Source organism: Pteropus medius, unplaced genomic scaffold, assembly GCF_902729225.1.
Source record: "Pteropus medius unplaced genomic scaffold, Ma_sr-lr_union100, whole genome shotgun sequence".
Classification (NCBI taxonomy): Eukaryota; Metazoa; Chordata; class Mammalia; order Chiroptera; family Pteropodidae; genus Pteropus; species Pteropus medius.
The window spans coordinates 65570525-65589841 of NW_024349800.1; positions in this window are offsets into that span (position 1 = coordinate 65570525).

Here is a 19317-nt window from a genome sequence, read left to right on the forward strand (position 1 = left end):
TAAAAAGCCCCAGGGGTGATTCTAAGGTGAGCAAAGATTGAAAGCATCTATAGATGTTTCTGTGTTTGTAAGTGATCTCCTGGCCTAGGTGGGATCGTGTTTGTGTCTCAGATATAGCACAGGATATAAATGTCATATCTTGAGATTCTGTCATCATGGCTCATTACTCAGAGTGGGACAAGGGAGATGAGGTGGTATCAGGACCTACTCTTTAGGCCATGTGGTGGGGAGCCGACACATTTGCAAGAATAACTGAATAACGGTCTTTTTAGTTGCAGTGCAGATATGAAGTCAATAACGGTGGGTAGAGGGGAAGGCAGGGGGTGGGGGCTGTGGGGAAAATCACAAAGTTACCTGCCAAGAAGGAAAAGAATATAGTAAAAGTGAACTAGGGTGGGGGTGTTTAGAAATTCAGACAGACAGACAGTGGGCATCAGTGGGGTCTCTCTACAGAGTATCAGAGCCCCAGATAGTGGGGTGGAATTTAAGTCGGAGCCACTGACCTTGGGTGGTTAGAAAGGGACTTATTAGGGTAAAGCAGAGCCTTCTAGGACAATTGGAGATTGGCCAGGCTGATGGAATAGGAACTCAGGGTGGAAAACAGAGACATCTATAACAGAATAAGCTGCTGCCAGTGAGCTAAGACTCAGAAATAAAGCTGGAGCCATACCCTCAGGTATTAGGGAAGGAAACTTGAATAATAATGTAAAGGGATACTCAAAGCTAACGCCATTGGATGGCTGGAAGGAGATTTAAACTGCTTAAATAATTCCTGCCATGTCTATTCTGTCCATCAATGTCCAGAGAACCTGGGAAATAAAAGGGAGAAAGAAGCTAAAATATGCTTGAATCTGTGTGCAGGTGAGGGACATTAGTAGACATAGTTTTTTTTTTTTAACAACTTTATTGATATATAATTCACCATACCATACAATTCATCCATTTAAAGTGTTCAACGGGTTTTGATATATTACATTATTAATTTTTAAAATTATGGTAAAATATAGATAACATAAAATATATCATTTTAACCATTTATGTGTATAATTCAGTGGTATTAATTACATTCAAAATGTGTGTTCATCACCACTATCCATTCCAAAATGTTTCATCACCCCTAACAGAAACTCTATAACCATAAAGTAATCACCTCCTAGCCTCTGGTAAACTTTAGTCTACTTTTTATCTTTACAAATTTCTGTATCTAGAATATCTATTATAGATATTTTATATAAATGGAATCATATACTATTTGTTCTTTTGTGTCTGGCTTATTTACTTAGGAAACCTAGTTTTGAGGAGCTGGGAAAGGTAATTGTATGGCAGGGGAAGTGAGTGGAAAGTTGATAAGTACATTTTTCATATTGGTGGTAGTAATGATCTTATTGCTGCTTCTGCTCATAAGTCTTGTTTTGTTTTAATTCGCTAATGCTCTGAGGGCTAGTAGCATCAGCCTCTTCCAATCTCCCTTATCCACCACCCCAATCACCATGGACACAATTGAATTTTTTCCTCAGGGTTGCTTTCCAAGCTACTAATAGATCAAGTATTAAGACGTTGTTGCAGCTTTCCAATTAATACACATTTCTATGATAATTAGTTGAAGGAATGCTTTGAAGTCCTGAGATAGAATGTTGAACTCATTCTCTTTATGAAGGAAAAGTCAGTGCTTCCTCTGAATTTTCAACCCAGAGGGAGAGTTACTCTCAGCTCAGATAGCTCATCTTAGGCTGTTCCTTCTAGAAGGTTCCATCACAAGAACTCCTCTCAACTCTCTGTCTCCTGCCCTTCTCCTTGCTGTTTCCTCCTGCCACCTCAGCAACTTCCATCTCTTAGGATAGCCATAAAATTCCCTTAGTGATGCTGGGGTCCCAGCTGAACTGCTAATATTCACACTGAACCCTTTGATGCAGAAGTATTTTCCCAGCAGTTGTTGAAAAGGGAGGAGGGGTCACTTAGACAGTTGTCATTTGCAGCAGAAGATCAGGGTCCTCTATGGTAGAAAGGTGCTCCCACTCAATCGGGCCAGGTAGGCAGGACGTATTCAGTGTGATAACAGACTGGTAACCCAGAATCATTCTTTCTAGAGGCTCTAGGCAAAGAGAGCCAAGGATTTGTGCTAGAGGAGAAGATGGGGAGGCTAGAGAGGGAGTCTGAAAGGCGGAGTTGGTTGGGGAATGAAAGGAGAAAGAGGCAAGGGAAGCAAGCAAGAATTGAGAAATGACTTTGCCTAAATCTAGGTAACACCCACTGACCTTATTGCCCAAATTATACATGTCGCTCAAGCTTATAACTGGAATTCCCCAAGGGTTATTTGTGGGAGAAGAACTCTGATGATCTGGAGGTACTTTCTAAGATATTGATCATATAATATGTATAATACAGTCACAGGATAAAATCTGATTGGGTTTTCACTCTTTTCGAGTGCTGTGGGTTTGATCTCCCTACTCTGGGACACAAGAAACTTGATTTCAGTGATTAGCCAAAGTCTATTGGTTCAGGTAGCTATCTTGAATGATATCTGATGAAGTTAACTGTCGACATACCTCAAGCAGTATATCACATTTAATGTGGTTCTAACTTCAGTTCTCTTTTCACTAGAGAATTAGAAAAAAGTCTTTAGCCAAGCAAGTTCTGTTTCTATTTGAATTCTTTTAAAAAATTTTTCTTGGTTCTGTATCTTTGATTATATTCCCTGCTGCTATAGACAGTATGCCTAATTTTGAATGGTTGCTTTCTTTTATACTAATTGTAAAAAAATTCAGTTTCTCTGACAGCAATTTCTTAGTGTTCCCTTTAAGTACAGAATCTCCATTAACTATATTTCTGTAGCTCTAGCTATTGCTGTTTATAATAGCTACTATACAGATCCATGCGATACTGAACCACTTGTGTATTCATTCTATGAATTTTCGATGATTTTACCTATAACCTCAAGAACATTAACTTTTTATAGACCATAGCTGCACTCCATCTGCTTTGCATGCTCTCCAAGCTAATGTGAGGCACTGGGAGGAGTTTTATAGTTTCTGACTTTTTCGGTGGGGGGAGTAAGAAAAGAATAATTCCTCATTTTAGTAATAACCAGGAAAGTTTTTCTCACTATACAGAACTCATTGACTACAAATTATGTCTTGCATTTAATTCATCTTGAGGTGCTTTTTACTGAACAATTTCATGTTACATCCATGTGAACATGCGGACATTTATGTGTGGCAAGAACACAGAATTAGATGACAAAGTCAGTTGCTTATTTTGATTAGAGATTTTATTTTTAATCCTAAAATTGGTCATCAGAACAAGCAATCTAAAATGTTCCAGAAGAGGTATTAAGAGTCTCTTAAGTGGGAAGATCTGAGTTCTTCCAGTAGGAGAACTTTGTTCACAGGGAGAAATTTTCTGTGTTGTTGTGCCTTTTGTCATCCAAAATGAGACTCAGCCTGGTTTAAAGCCTCTTCTTGGGGCCTTTGGAATGAAGTTGGTGATGGTGAGGCTGTGTAAGCTACATATTAGTTAGGATAAGTAAGACTAGCTGCTATACTATATTAACATTTAAATCTCAGAGGCTCAGCACAACAGAAGTTCATTGCTCACTCAAATTATACCTTATTGAGGCTGTTCCTAGTCAAGTGGCTTTCTACGTAATCATTCATGGACTGAGTCTCCTTCGTTTTGTGGGTCCCCCTCTGTAGATCTTCAGACTCTCCTTCACTCAACTGGAAGAAGAGAACAGAGATTGTGTTTAAAGGGGAGAAGATCTACAGGCCAGACCTGTAAGTGGAGAACATCTCTTTCGCCCACATTTCAATGTTCCGTCATGAGGTGATACCTCCCTCCAAGGGAGGCTGGGAAATGCCTGCCTAGGAGGAAAAGGCGCTGGGATTTAGAGAGTATATAGCAGTCTGCTGCAGTCTGGGTGAGCCTTTTGGCTTTTACTGCTTACCTCAGGTTGCCTAGAGGCATAGTCTTTTCCTCCAGTCCCTCCTAGTAAGGAGAGGACAGCAGCAAACATGTCCTTTCTGCCATTTAAATCTTATCATGCTCCTCATGAAAGGACTGACATCTGTGTGTTGAGTATCTGTTATATGCCAGGCACTGTGCCAGGGATGTAGACATGGGATATAGTGTCCCTGATTTAGGAGGATTTAGGAACAACTTGGTGAAAATGGAAAAACACCTCCTCTTAAAACATTACCAGGAAGGTTTTCCAAGAACCAGTAGTGAAAGAGATTATTCCAGAACACGTTCTCCTTCTTATAACACTTCAGTTGGCACTGTCCACCTTCCTGCATTCCCACCTCACCAATGACAAAATGATATATTTAAAATTTGAAGCTAATATTTAAGGTCCTTTATGATCTGGCCTCTGTACACCCCCATTTCTCACCACACTCCCCTACACACTCCCAGCAGGCCGATGACCCTGCAGTTCCCTAAATCCACTATGCTTACGTTCAGCATTGCGCACACAGTTCCTTCCTCTTAGAACTCTCTTCCCTCTCTCTTTGGTTGCTAAATCTTTCTCTTATTTAGATTCAACATGGATGTCATTTCTTCTAGGAAGCCTGCACTGGCCTCGCTCCACCCCTCAAGATTGATATAGGCGCTCCTTCTCTGTGCTCCCACAGGACTCTCTATTGTCCCTGTTATAATTCTTAGTGTTTGCCTTTTTATTGTCTGCGTCTCCAAGCACCAGGCCCACCTTGCTCACTGTTATATGTTCAGTGTCCGATACAGTGCCTGGACCACAGCAGGCACATGGAGACTAGCTGGGCCATGCTCTCACAGTAGCATCTCTATTACCTGTGGTTCTCTTCACTCCATTTGTAATTTGTACCTAAAAGAGAAATCAATAACCCTGATTTTCTGTTCTGTTGTTATTTTTCCTTTTTGTTTTGATTTTTATTTTCCTTGAAACATTTCACTTAAAGTAGTGACCTCCCACTCTTAGCTCAGAGTTACTGGCATGATGAATTGTTCTGAGTTTCCTCACTTATGATTTTTCATGCTAGCATATGCCACATATATTGACCATAGACACCCATGAAAAGCCCGTCTTTCCCATTTGGTCAGGCTTCTCTCCCCACCTGCTCCAGATTCTCACAAACACACCTGGATAGCCCAAACTGAAACCTGAGGAAAAGGCAGTCTGCACACATGTGGGCATGGAGCCTGATCCTGATTTGGGCTTTGCCGCCCTCACATAATCTGAATAAGGAAGTGAATTCATTGCAGGGCAGTTCATTGCTCACTCAAATTATACCTTATTGAGGCTGTGGGTTTGATCTCCCTACTCTGGGACACAAGAAACTTGATTTCAGTGATTAGCCAAAGTCTATTGGTTCAGACCCATTGAGCTGGTTGGGGTCCAGATACTCTGGAAAACATGGAACGAGATTTTGTTTCATGAATTCTGAAATGCAGTCTGCACTATGACTGCAGAACCATGGGTCACTTCAATGATTCCTTCATGCAGTCATTCATTTATTCAACAAAACTTATTAAGCCTGTTATAGACACTGAGGTTACAGAAGAGGGCAAGACAGGAAGAACCCTTGCCATCTTCTAATGAGGAAGAGAGAAGCTAAACAACTACATAGGAAGGAAACATAAGGAAGCATATATGAAACTATTTCAAATGATGAAAGGTGCTTTCTCAGTTTTCATGGTGAAGCCAGATTCTTGTTGCAGGTGGAGGACTTATGCCCCTCTTCTGAGTCTGAATAATGGTTATCCTCTCAGTTGATAAGGCCTCTCTCGCCCTCTCAGGATATCTAGATGTCCTGATAAATCCTTGTTCCCACATTTACCCCTATCCTACTCCTAGCAAGCATCAGCTGCTCTCCAAGCCCATTTCAGTCCATTCCCCATCCTTTCTAAACTTAGGAGCAAGAAGTCAGGAGATCAGAAACAGCTAACACAGAACCAGGCTGCATTTATGTTGTCTGTTAGGCCTTACTTGGTGCCCAGACTTTGTACCCCTCTCCTCTCTAAGCTGAATCTATCTACCTGGCTGCCAGATCTGCAGGCTCAACTCTGCCCAGGCTCCAAGATCAATTCTGACTTCAGGCTGGAAGAATTCAAGCTGCTGCTGCCCAACAGTGTTGATTCACTCTTGTCACCCTGGCTACTCGCTTGTTGTCCCTAATCTTGTGACTCATTCTGACAAGTGGATAGTCTGACACATACCCCTGTTTCTAAGTCCCTGCCTTGGTTATTTTCTTGGCGCTCAGGCCCTCAGAGGCTGAAGACATTCCTTGCTTAAGTGTCTTGCCCTTGTTTCCAAGTCTCTTGAGGACTGCGTCTTGTTCTTTGACCTTGTTACCTGCAAACGGACATCCCCAGGGGTGGCTTTCTACCTCCTGGAACTTCTGTGTACTGCCTGCATTTGATTTTTATTTTAGGTGTATCTCTGTGCCTATCCACCGAGTAGGCGACCCCAAATGCTTCTCACAGAAGCCTCAAAGTTAATTTCTTGCTGTCACTCTCATGTGGCCTGTTACTATATCTGTCAAATTCTATGTTCTTTCCACTAAATTGGTGGACTGCTCTCTCCTTGGCGCTTGCTCCACCTGAGTAAATGAATCTAATTCTAGAGCTCGGAACCCCTGCTGTCTTTCCTGTCCTAGTGCAGTTAATCAGTCCATGCCCAGCTGTGGTCTAAGATATGACTCTGCCTGTCCCTTGGGATGCACCATCCTCCTTCCATCTTTTAAGTTTCCCCAATGCCTCAGTTGGGTAATCAAGAGGTACTCAGGGCATCAGATAGCCATAGTACAGAGACAGGGGCTAATGGAGTCCCTTTAGCTACAGTTGGAAAAAAAATTTCAACAGAAGGCCAGGGCAGCTGCAAGCGAGACATGGCAGCTTTGCTAAGTAGGGATCTCAAATCCCTATGGTCTGAGGACAGATGTCCCATAAACCCATGTGCAGCCTAATTTATATTGGATGGTTAGTTCTGCCATGGGAAGGTTATCTTGCTTGTGCTGGAAGCGAGGGTGTCCAGTGGGAGACCTCCTCTCTAAAGCTTGTCCCACACCCAGGAAGGGGCACCGAACCTTCCCCCCAAGGAATGCTACTGAAATCCAGCATTTACAAGCCTTGTCCTAACAGTCCTGACCTGAAAGCCCTTGCTCCTTTTTTAACTGATTTGTGCCTGACTGCAGGCTATGCCCTTTGGTTTTCCTGTTTGTTGCAGCCAAGCCTCCAGCTTCAATGCCTCATTTGGCCTGCTTTTCTTCCTTCCAGCTAGCCGCTGCTTCTTTTCCTTTCTTCTTTTTTTTTCCTGCCTAATGGCATTCATGTATTTATGCATTAGAGATCCCTACTCCCAAGGAGCTTATAGTTTAGAGGGAAGACAATTACGCAAATTGTTCCTGGGTACAATCGTGATTAATGTTACCAAGGGAAACTTGAAGATGTTATGGAGTGATGACCTTCATCTGATGCATCTGGAATGCTTTCCAGAGGAAGGGACTTTGGAAGCAAGGTGAAGGACACTGGGAGCCTGGTGTGTGGAGACAAGGAGGGCATTAAGAGTGTTTCAGGCTCTGTGGAACAGCTCCTCCTTTTCCACTCTATACCCAGGAACCGAATGCCTGGCTTTCTTGGCACAAGAACCTTCTCTTTCACATTATGCCATGGAAACCCTGTGGATACATTTTTTCAATTCCCTGGATCCACCCCTGTGTTGATTTGGTTCTAGGGGTGCAGAGTGAGAGCTGTAGGGAGTGCATCTGGGGCATTCTGCATCCTTATTTTCCACAATGGGCAAAATGGATGGGAATAAGTGTTTGTGGCCTCATGAAGTTTATTCAAGGCCCTGGCTTTCTTTATCTCCCCACCCCTCACTCTGTGGGCTCAACCTTTTCTGTCACGTTTCAGAGGTGAGGATTTGTGTCTAGCATAGAGCCTGGCTCACAGTAAGCACTCCACAAATGTGGGCTGATTTGATTAGATTTGATCTGGGTCAACGTAAATAGATGCAGGAGGAGGAATAGAAGAGTGAAATCAAAAGATGATGACTATAAGGGGAGCAGTGATATAATTTTAACCTGAAAATTATCTGTGAATAGACTGTACAGTTTATTCAAACCTCAGTCTTTTATAATCTAATTATATGCAAATGGCCCTGTGGTCTTTCTAAGCATCTTGTATACCTGATAGATAGAGCATTTGGAGGGAATCCCAAGAAGGCCCCTTGAGGTAAGAAAAAATTAAAGACAAGGGACTTGGAATCTTTGAGTTGAAAGGCAACAACAGTCATTTAATAGAAAGTGGGCCCTCCATACTGCCCTCTACAAACATTCCTTAATACTTCCAGTCAGATTACACTCACTGCTTTACTTCATTATTGGAAATCTTTAATAGGTAGAAATGCCTAATATTGGGCCAAAGTTGTAATGTCTCTTGTTAGTCCGAGTCCTGGTTTTTGAAACCCCTTAGAATAAATCAGATTACTTTTCCATACAATTTCCATTCAAATGCCATTATTGTGCCAGCTCAGATCTGCTCTGGCATTGAGACTGCAGGAAGGAACCTGGAGGGTCCCTGAATCACAAGCAGCTGCTTTTGTGCTGCCCTCATGGCTCCATCTCTAGGTCACATTTGCGCATGATGACCTAGTCAGCTCTGTGGTCCAGCTCCTGTGACTGGGACTACATTTATTCTTTAATGCTTAGATTTCTGCTTCATTTCCCTGTTTGGGACCAATATCTTGAGGCCTTGTCTTCTCTCATAAGGTCTTCCTAGAAGTGGAGCCAAACCCCCATCCTTATAAGCGAGTCCCCAGTATTTGATTCCGAGTGCTTCTGCTTGTCTTGTCTCTGACCCTTTCCCTGCTGCCAGACTCTACTGGTCCTTTCTAGCCTTGCCTTTGACATTAACTTGCTCTGGTTCCCTGTTTCCTAGCCTTTATATTGAATGAGATTGAGTATATCAGTGATGATAAAAACTTGTCACATCTTAGAATCACCTGGGAGAAACTTTACAGAGTACCACCACCCAGGACGAGAACTAGGGTGAAGCAAGCCAGGCTCTTAGTGTGCAAAATATAAGGAGGCATCACTCTCATAAGACAACCTGGCACTTGTAGAACCCTGAGAGAACTATCTCCTTGCATTTGGTGTCCTAGGAGTCCGGCTTGTTTCACCCTAGTCTCAGTCTTGCTGAGACCAAGATCAACTCCCAGAGATTCTGATCTGTTAGGTCCAGGAAGAGGTCCAGATGTTGGTATTTAAAATATCTATATAGGGGATTAATATGTGCAACCAGAGTTGAGAATCATTGCACTAAATGATCTCTCTGGGGTCTCTTGCCCAGAAGTATACTCTTGGAGCCTGAGGCCCTTAACTGGACTTCCCTACCCATGTTTGACCTTGGGACTTCGCTAATCATTTGTGATGCTCTACTCTTCTGGAAGGTCTGTCTCATTTACAGATTTCAGGCAGCCTCACTCTAGCCTATCTTCCTCCTACCAGGGCTTTGTTCTGACCAATTGTTCTATTTTCCAGGCAAAAGCCTCCATAGATACCCAAGGTTCCAAATCTTCCATACTATTAGTTCTCCTTTGGACATATAAAAGGTGCCCGTGTACCTTTTATATGGTGTGATTTGAAGAGTTTGTGATACTGTAGTATTCTGGTACGTTCTTTTTCATTCATTCAACAGGCGTGCACTGAATACCTGTGGTGTGCCCTGCTCTGTGTTATTTGCTGAGGACAGAAATATATATGATATACTTTATGCTTAGAACAGCTTATGGTAGATCAGCCTTTCCTGAAGAGTGCTTTGATTGTTAACAGGTGTTACACAAAAACAAAACAAAATAAAATTTCCTAATAAAAGAAATCAGGAAGACCTTTATTACAGGACTTCTCATAATGTCTACTATGCTAATATGCACTGTGCATCTCCATAAGGGAAAACCAACTGCTCCGAAAGTGATTCTTAAATATACATGACTACTAAACTCTCATTTAACATGGAATATTCCAAAAGACACTTTGAGAAATGCTGTCATAGATCATAAAATGCTAAATCTGAAATGAATCTTAAATTTGGACGTGAGAACTTTGTTAGTATGACCCAGCTCTTAGAGCAGCCACATCACTATGTTAAGTCATCATAAGCTTGAGGCCAGCTAAATTGCTTGAGTCTTTCCTCACAAACTATCCTTAAGCAGGTCTTTCCCTGTAAGAATCTGGGCTATAGACATTTTTGGAACCTAAGTATAGGACCTATCAAGTTTAATTTCAGCAGTTTTGGCCCATGGTTAAAGATTGTTGGGATCTTTTATTTAAATCTGAATCTTGTTCTCCAGTTTATTAGCCAGGTTTTCCAGCTATCTGTTGTCTATAACTTAAGTAAGTAGAGCCCTCCTTGGAAAGGCCTTCATTCAAGCCTTTGAAGAATATGCTGAATGAGACCAGCCCCTGTAACACACCACTGGAAACTTTCCTTGGAATTGGCATTGATTCTTTAATCTATTGGGTTTAGCCATTCAACAAATCCACACAGTTCAGCTACCACTATGCCCACGACTCTCCTTCTGGGTCAAAGCATAACATGAGAGATTTGGGAAAACACTTTTTGGAAATCTACATTCCTCTGTTTGGCCCATCTGATAATACTTCCAAAGAGAATAAAATAAGATTAATTTGTCATGTAAGTTTTTCAAAGAAGGTAGTATTTTATTTTTGTTATTACAAAAGTAACCTAAGCTTGTTATAGAGAATATGGAAAAGAGAGGGAAAAAAAACTAGTATAAATAAGAAAATTAAAACCATCTGACACCTAAGCAACCAGACATAATTTCAGTTAACTTTTGCTATGTCCCTTTCTAGTCTTTTATTACGCACATGTATTGATTTACTCAAAAATATTTATTGAGTATCTTCTATGTGACAAACATTGTTTTAGGTGCAGCCCTAAACAAAAGAACAATTCCCTTCCCCATACAAAAAATAAATCTCTGTCCTCATGGATCTTACATTCTAGTAGAGGTTTACAAGTGAATAAATGAATGATTGATTGAATGAATGAATGAATAATATTTTAAATACAATCATTATTAAAAGATACTTTAAGAAATATCTTACTTTTCTCTCCTAACTTGACATTAATCAACCTAACTATCCCTGAAATGACTTGGTGTTAATGGACCCAGGCCAGCTTCTGATGATTCCTGTTTGGAAATTGGAAAATTTCCAATATTCTCTTTAGGAGTACAATCTAGAATTATGTGGGGGCTCACCAGCTAATGCAGCTTTTACCTCTCTCTGAAAATTGGGATGAAGGTGCTCATCTCCAGTCAGCTGTCACCTCTTCTTTTTCACTATTTCTGCAAATTTCAGATTTTAATTCCCTGATCCCACCTGTCTGGGAGGCAATTTATCTAGGCTTGAAGACTTGAACTCATTTATAGGCACTCTTTTTCTGTCTCTTCATCCATCATGGGCTTCGGTCTATTCCTACTTGAGTTTATTCTCCCTTCCCAGACTGAAAATGTATCCTTAGTGGAGAGGGTGGAAGTACAAGGAGTAAAGAAGTTTGGTTCTCTCTCTGCTGTCTATTAATGTGATGTCATCTGCCCCAAGTAGTCTCCCCTTCTTCCCTTCTTCTTGCACTAAATTTGAAGAGAAAGATTATGGAGGACTCTGGAGGAAAACACTTTTAAATTTCATTAGTCTCGATAAGGCTCTTTTTAAAAAAATCCTGATAGTATTCTTGTGCGGCTGAGTTATCGTGTTACCATGTTGTAGTTGCACACTCTTATTTTACAAATAAAGAAACTGGGGCTTATGTTCAGTAAGGGGCATTGTATAAATCTGACCCCAAACTAGAATTATAGCATTCATTCGAATCAACCTTGCAGTATCTGAGAAAAAAAAAAAAAAAGTCTTGCAAGAAACAGATCACTAGGGGAGGAAGAGGATCTCAGGGGAAATTTAATTGAGAACCCCTTACATGGGGAAAAGGCAATGGATTTCATTGAATGAGCCCCAGATTGTAGCAAGTTTTCCTTGGTTGTAGAAGTCCCACTGGGACTCTTCTAGTCTGTTCTGCTTAGGGGAATGGCAAACCTCATCCTCTTTGCCTTCAGTTTTGGGCTCCTGCATGGGAAGCCAAACAGCTGGTTCTTCCCAACATGTGGCCTCCCCAGCCTGACTCTCTGCATTAACTGAAACCCTTCCTCAGGGAAGCTGCTGACAGCTCCCTTTGAATGGCTATTGACAGTCATGCTGGGCCTTCTAAGCAGCATCTTGTTAACTTTGAAAGATGACTATTTTAGATTTTTTTGGAGTCTGTCACCACCTGCAGACAAAAGTAGATGATTTAAGAGGTGAGCAAGTAGGAATTCTGTGACCTTCAAATAGAGATATCCCCAGAATCAGTGGACACAGTCAAATTGCTACCTGTCTATCTTTATGTCCTGGCTCTATCCTCAGTTCATTGTGTTAGATAAGAAGTTTCATGTTACCTTCTGAAGGGCTGAGATTACTGGACAGGCTTGGAAGGGATCTACAACACTATTCTCTGTAAACATCCTTTGCAAATGCTGGTCTAGTACTAGATTTATGTAGATGCCATTTTGGCATAAAAAGTGCCATCTTTGGGGGCAAAGGTCAAGAAGGGTAGGTATATAAAACATAAAAATCAAGTTAATTTAGTCTATTTAAATGCATAAATAAATAAAGCTATTTTACTTGTGCACTTTCTAAACCAAGACCAGGAAACATAAATTCTCTGTAATAAATAATAAAATATAAACTTTAGCTTCATTTTCTAGCCAGGAGAGTCAGAAAGTGGCCAAGAAAAGGAGAGAAGATGGCGGTAGAGGAAAAGGAAAGAAGACTGGAAACCTGTGCAGGAGAGAAGGAGAAAGAAAAGGCCAGTCATATAGGTATCATCTCTAAGGGGTGCTACCTCCTTGCTCTTCTCTCTCTGAGATCACATCCATCTGCTGTTAATACTTGAAGGGGTTCTTTCAACTTTATAGAGGATCAGGTCAGGACTTACTTTGTGGAATGAATAATATGATTTATTTGTAGTTAACTGCTCTACCTAGTATACCATTAGAACGCTGGTTCAGTCCTGTGCTAGATGCCTCTAGATGCTTTGTCCTGATACTCTCCGAATTCTCTTCTCTTATTCTACAGCAGCCACAAGTCCCCTTCTGCATCTTCTGCCAGTGGAATTTGGACCCCTCCCTTTCTTGCTGCAGAGCTGATAGGCCAACTGCAATTCTGCCTCCAATTTGGCCTCCAACTGTTCACTCTGGAGTATACAGATGTCTGTATTTCTTCTACTTTAGCTATTTCTGCTTCTATTTGCTACCACACATATTCATGCAAATACAGGGATTTTAAGGAGGTGCAATGCTCTTCCATCATAAACCTGTTCCATGAATGCCTTCTGCAACAAAATCCCTCTACAAAATGTCTGCGGATGTCTTTCTCAGCTGTTGAAGAAGAGGCTTTATCTTCTTCCATGGGTTTAGAGAGGAAAAGAGGAACTTAAGGATGAAGAGCTGCCTGGAATATTTCCTCTCTTTCATTAGCAGCTTTTTCCTGTATGGTTTCATCCCATGTCCAACCATTAAACGGCCCTCAGCCACAGCAGCTGTGGCTGAATTTTATTTTGTTTGAATTAACTATTTCCTTCCTATTTCATGTAGTCTATGCTTTTGTACTTTCCCTTGATTCCTGATATCTTTGCCACCCTCCAATTTTGGTTCTACCTAGCATATTACCCCTTCTATCTGACGGCAACCACCTTCCATGTTAACCCAGGCCTCAACTCTTTGGCTTCTTTTCCACTGAGGGCCTCAGCCAAATGGCTATGGCTGCAAATCTCCACCCAGGACCCATTATTACTGAGACTGAGATCATTCGATACTTCCAGGTTCTAGGACTTTAACCAATATCATCCCCCTTCCGGCCCAGATTATGTTAATAAAGCAAGTTTGTTCTAACAATATCTCTTTCACTTCCTTTCTAGCACATATGACCAACTTGTAGTAGGCCCAGTATCCTCATTAACTACAAGAGCTTGGGACTGGAAAAAAACATCTTCTTTCCTTCTGTCCCACCCCTCCACCTTTGTCAAAACTATCTGCTCAACATTCACCAACATCATTCACAGCTGTGTCTCTGTCGAGCTGCTAAGGATGAAGCCTTTTCTCCATAGTAGAGTTGTGTATGCATGCAATTATATTTATCTTAATCTCCATGAGGTTGTCAGGAGCAAGGTGTAGGCCAGAGGAGAGATATATTTACCAAAACTTAGAAGGGTTCCAGAGAGAATGAAATTATGAGGATTCTGAGTTTGCCTATATAATCCGTTTCCCTTGGCCTGCGTAGAAACAGTCATATATTGTTTCAGCTTCAATGTGGTGGTAAATCACCTGGAGGTCTTGTTAATATGCAGATTCTGATTGAGCAGGTATGTGGGAACAAGCCTCCATATCATTCCAGTATCATAGGTCCGACCAGGTCGTGGACCACATTTTGAGTACTAAGGGGCTAAGGCTCCTCTCACACTGGGTTCTGGACTTATTCTCATTGCTAGGTCCTCTTAACTACCTGAGATTCACCATTTGTAAAATGAGAGTATGGAATTGCCTGATCTTTTAGCTCCATCACAGCGTGAATATGTAGTGCGCTATGTAAAGTATTAAACCCTGGTCAACAAATGTCAGTTCTTCTCTAAAATCTTTCCCAATTCTCCAGTAGAAGTTCTCGCTCTGATATCCTTTCGTGTTCAGTTCAACGCAACTCAGAAGCCTTCACTGAATATTTTTGATATGTAAGGCAGTGACTTTCTCTGAGACTGAAGAGATGATGATGCCATTAACAAAAGTGGAAAGTTTGGTTATGCAAATGGACTAGCAGATGGGGAGCAGATAACCAAGTTATTTTTTTCTCTACACATATTCCAATTATTTCATTCCATAAATTTTTCTCAATAACCAAGTTTATATTTGCCAAAATATGCGTCATGTACCTGTAATATGCAGAGTTGGAGAGGCAGAATGGTATGGCACTCTCTCGAGCCAGACCACATATATTTGGAACTCAGCCTCAGTGCTGCCTAGCTGTATGATCGTGGACAACTTTCTTAACTTCTCTGTGTCTTGGTTTCCTTACCTTAGACAGAGAAAATAATAACACCCACCTCGTAGGCTCATTATATTGTTAGGAGAATTAAATAAATTAATATTTGTAAAGCACTTAGAATATCATTGGTACATGGTATTTAAAAAAGATGTTTATTCAACAAATATATGTTCTGGAGGTGTCACCCATGAAAAGTCTGGGTAGGAGATATAGATTTGGGAGCTTTCAATATGTAGGTGTTGTCAAGGACTAGGAGCAAAAGATATTTTGCAGGGAGAAGTTAAGTTGCGGAATAAGAGTCAAAGAGAGAAGAAATGAATTTTTTAGGGAGTACTAACATTTAGGAGGTTGCAATAAAGGAGACTGAGAAGTAAAAGATGACCCAGGAGAAAATGAAATCAGATGTCAAGTAAGTAGAGAATTTCAAGAAAGGGGTAGTGGTCAACAACAATAAATACCATAGTAACATCAAATACGATAAGGAATAAAACAAAGCAATTTGTTCATATGGCTAATAAAGCATGTTTCAGGCTACATATAATTCCTATTTATGTCTGTCTTTATCCACTAAACCACGAGTCCTAATGTAAGGGACCAGGTTTATTATTCAGGTTTGTATTCCCAGAGGCCTACAGTATAGCAGGGTTTGCTCGGTTTTGTTGAAATATTATATTTGTTGCTAGACTCTCTAATGACTCCTGTTCCTTAGTGGTCCACATCACCCTGCTTGTCAGTTGAATAATGAGACAATAAACAAAGTAGAGAGAATCTCAATTCCTGTCCTGTGGTTTCTTTTTCTGGGGGGGTTAGGGAGCAAAGAGAAGGCAAGGCCAGTACTTCTTAGTACTGGGCATCCTTTTCATGTGAGCTTGGGTCATTGTAGAAGTTGAGATCAAGTCATATTAAGACCAGGGTTGGGGAAGAGCTGGCTGGTGAAATCTCAGACAAAATCTTCTTAGTGTTCACAGCATCTCCAGACAGTGATGGCAGCCCTTCCTTTCAGTCCGATGTGAACTAGTGAGGTCCCACAGCTTGTGTACAGGCCTGGACCTTCAGGTCTCTCTACGTCTGAAGGCTCTCTAGTGAGTTATCTTCGCTCCTAGGAGATCAAATGACCACAACGTCGTGGTGCCAAGGAAGAAATTGGTTGGTTCAGCTTCAAGATTCTCGAAACCTGGATCACTCCTGAAGGTTATCAGGAAAGTAGAGCCCAAGAACTTCTATAGGTGGTCAGATGATGGCAGAGTGGGGAAGTCCTTGGCATACTGGTCTATGCCGGTGTTTGGGCTTCTGCGGGCTTGTAGAATTAATTGAGACTGGCAGGGAAGGGGGATGGTAAGCCAGAGGAAGGAGGGAGAAGTGCGTGGGTTGTAGGATTGCAGAGTCCCCTGCTGAGATATTGTAATCCCTGAGTTCCCCAGGTAAGAGAGAGGGAGTAAAGACTGGGGCTAGTGAGCTGGGATGGTGGGGGTAGCTCTGACTCATTCTGGTGTTGACAAATAGGCTGTATTCCTTTAACTTCACTGGACTTTGCCCTTACAGGATGTACAGCCAGCATCAGCACACTGCTAATGGGGCTTTGAGAGTCTTCTTTTGATGAGCGCGTCCCAGAAAGCAGGTATTAGCCATTTCTGCTGGGGAGGCAATGAAGGCATTTGCAGCTGAAATCGGCTTTCCTGGATGCCCTAATAAAGCAGAGACTTTCAAAGCCCCATTAGCAGTGTGCTGACTGCAGCTTTACATCTGTACTAGCCCAGTTCAGGAGGGGAGCACTGAGCACTATCTTGAACCTCAAGGAATGACCTGCCTTCAGACCAAAGCCAGCTTCTTTTCCATCAGTAAGCTGTGAGCTCCTTGGGGGAGAGATCTTGTCTTCTTATTCTGGGGGCCTAGTATGGAACCTGGCACAAAACAGACTCTTAGTATATGCTTATGGAACTGGTAAACATCTTTGTGTGGGGGGATGGGACAGTGTCTTCTGCTAAAGGGAGTTGAAACATTACACATGGACAGCTCCTATCTCAGTGCGTCCCTTGGTGAGTGTTCAATATATGTTTTTAGATGAATGAATGACAGGTAGGGCTAAGGGTGAAGGGCAGGGCAGGGACAATGTGAGAGATAAGGAAAAGAGCTCCTTCCTCTGCCCCCACCTGCCAGTAGGAACACCGTATTTCTCCTTCAGCCAGAAGTCGCTGCATTTCTCTATAAGTAGCAGACCCCACAGCCTCCATGTCTCCCAGAATGAAGCCAGAAGACTTTTCTCTCATTAGATCCCAAAGATCTAATGGCGAGTGGCATGAGGACAAAGGAGCTCTTGTTGCCAGGCTTTTTTTTTACAAATCGTGTATGCCAAGGAATTAATATGAAGAGGATGATCTTCCTTCTGGGAGAGGTATTAGCCTTTCAGAAGTTATATGACTTGTCTAGGTTCACATGGATGTAAATGACAGAGCCAGAATTCAAGCCACAGTCAGTTTGCCTTCTGAGCTCACACCTTGCCAACCACCTCCCACTTTCCCTCTGACCACAGAGCTCAGCAAGGCTGTCATTCGAATGTCAACTGTTTCTAGATGGATGACCTCCTTCACCTGCCACCCCTGTGTGTGCCTGCGCATCATCGGGCAACAGTCTGGAGGTAGATCATCCCCAATGACCATCAGCTTCTTTCTCCTCCTTGAACCAAAGCAAATTCCTGGGGGGTTGGTGGATGGATCAGTGCAGAGCCCTGTTAGCCATCAGTTTCCATCTGACTACATGATGTTTATCGAGGTGGATGTGCCCTCTGCACCTCTCATCTCATCTTTCTGAATGAATGTGGTTTCAGACAAGACCTGCCAAGAAGCTCTGGAAAGAAAAATAAATAATAAATAAATAAATAAAGGGAATGAAATAGATACATACATAAATGCTTAGTGGGCCAGAGCTGCCTGCCCTTGTGTGTTTATCCCAGTTATTTGTTTGACTCATAATAGGCCTGGTCTCAGGAAGGTCTCGGGTAAGCCACTGTCGTGTGACTGGGCCTCTTCACCCCATCTTTCTACCATTTGAATATTTCCAGTCAGGATTTAGTCACTGCACATCTTTGAGAGTCTTCTAATCAGAGAAATTAGCTCTCATCAGACACAGGAATTAATCTTTGTTAGTGTTGTTGTCAGTCTAACTTTGGCTTTTTCAGTGCCAGACGTGGAGAGGGACGTCCTGGGAGGAAGCTGCCACCACCACTGCCAGGCCTTGATGGGGGCATGCAGGGCTTTACCTTAGAAATGAATGCTGGCCCCTCCTTCTACTCAAGGCGGGGCTGGCGGTGTGCAACCCCGGAGGACTTCTTCACTGTGCAGGCTTTAAAAAAGTTGAATGACTAGAATGGTGACTATGTAATGACAGAGAGGAAGAGGAGGTGCTTTGGGAAGGATGCCAAAGCAAAATGACAACCAGGCATAAATTGCAGATGAGGGGAATTCTTCACGGTTCACCAGTTTGTTAAGAATATAGACCTGTCTTTTGCAGACATCCTTCAGTGGGTGTGTGTGTGTGGTGGGGGCAGAGTAAGGGCAGTGAGGGCGGGGACAGATCCTCAACTGCATTATTGAAAAGTTTAGAGCCAACTTCGAGGTTTGCAGAATCATACCATCTTCAGGCATAGAGAAAGTATAATGTAAAGATTATCAGGTTGCTGAAGTGTAAATAAACATGATATTAACACAATCTTCCATAATATATATTTCGTATGTGCTCATTTGCTCATAAAAATGTATTATTGAGAATTGAATGATAACATCATACTTGTTCACACTGCAGCACTTTATTTTGTTCCTGTCATGCTATCTGTGTACTTGTCGGTCTTCACCAGAGTTCCAGAGCAGATTTTCATTTTTAAGTTACAACATTCTTTGCATGTTTCTTTTTCAGGATGAGAAATTGGAGGGACTTTGTTTCTGAGTGAGGAAAAGCACTAGCCTGGGAATCAGGAGTGAAAGTTTCCATCTTACTTTGTCACATTGTATTCTGTGACCTTGGAAGAGTCACTTTTCCTCTGGTCTTCAGTTTCCCCATCTGTAGAATGTATTTACTAGATAAAATCTTTAGTCTATCTTTGAGCAGCTACTGAGAAAGGAGAGAAGGAGAATGGCTTTAGCTGTGTATGGTGGATAAGAAAAAGGATCAGTTTTTTTATAATTTATGCCAGAATTTATTCCAC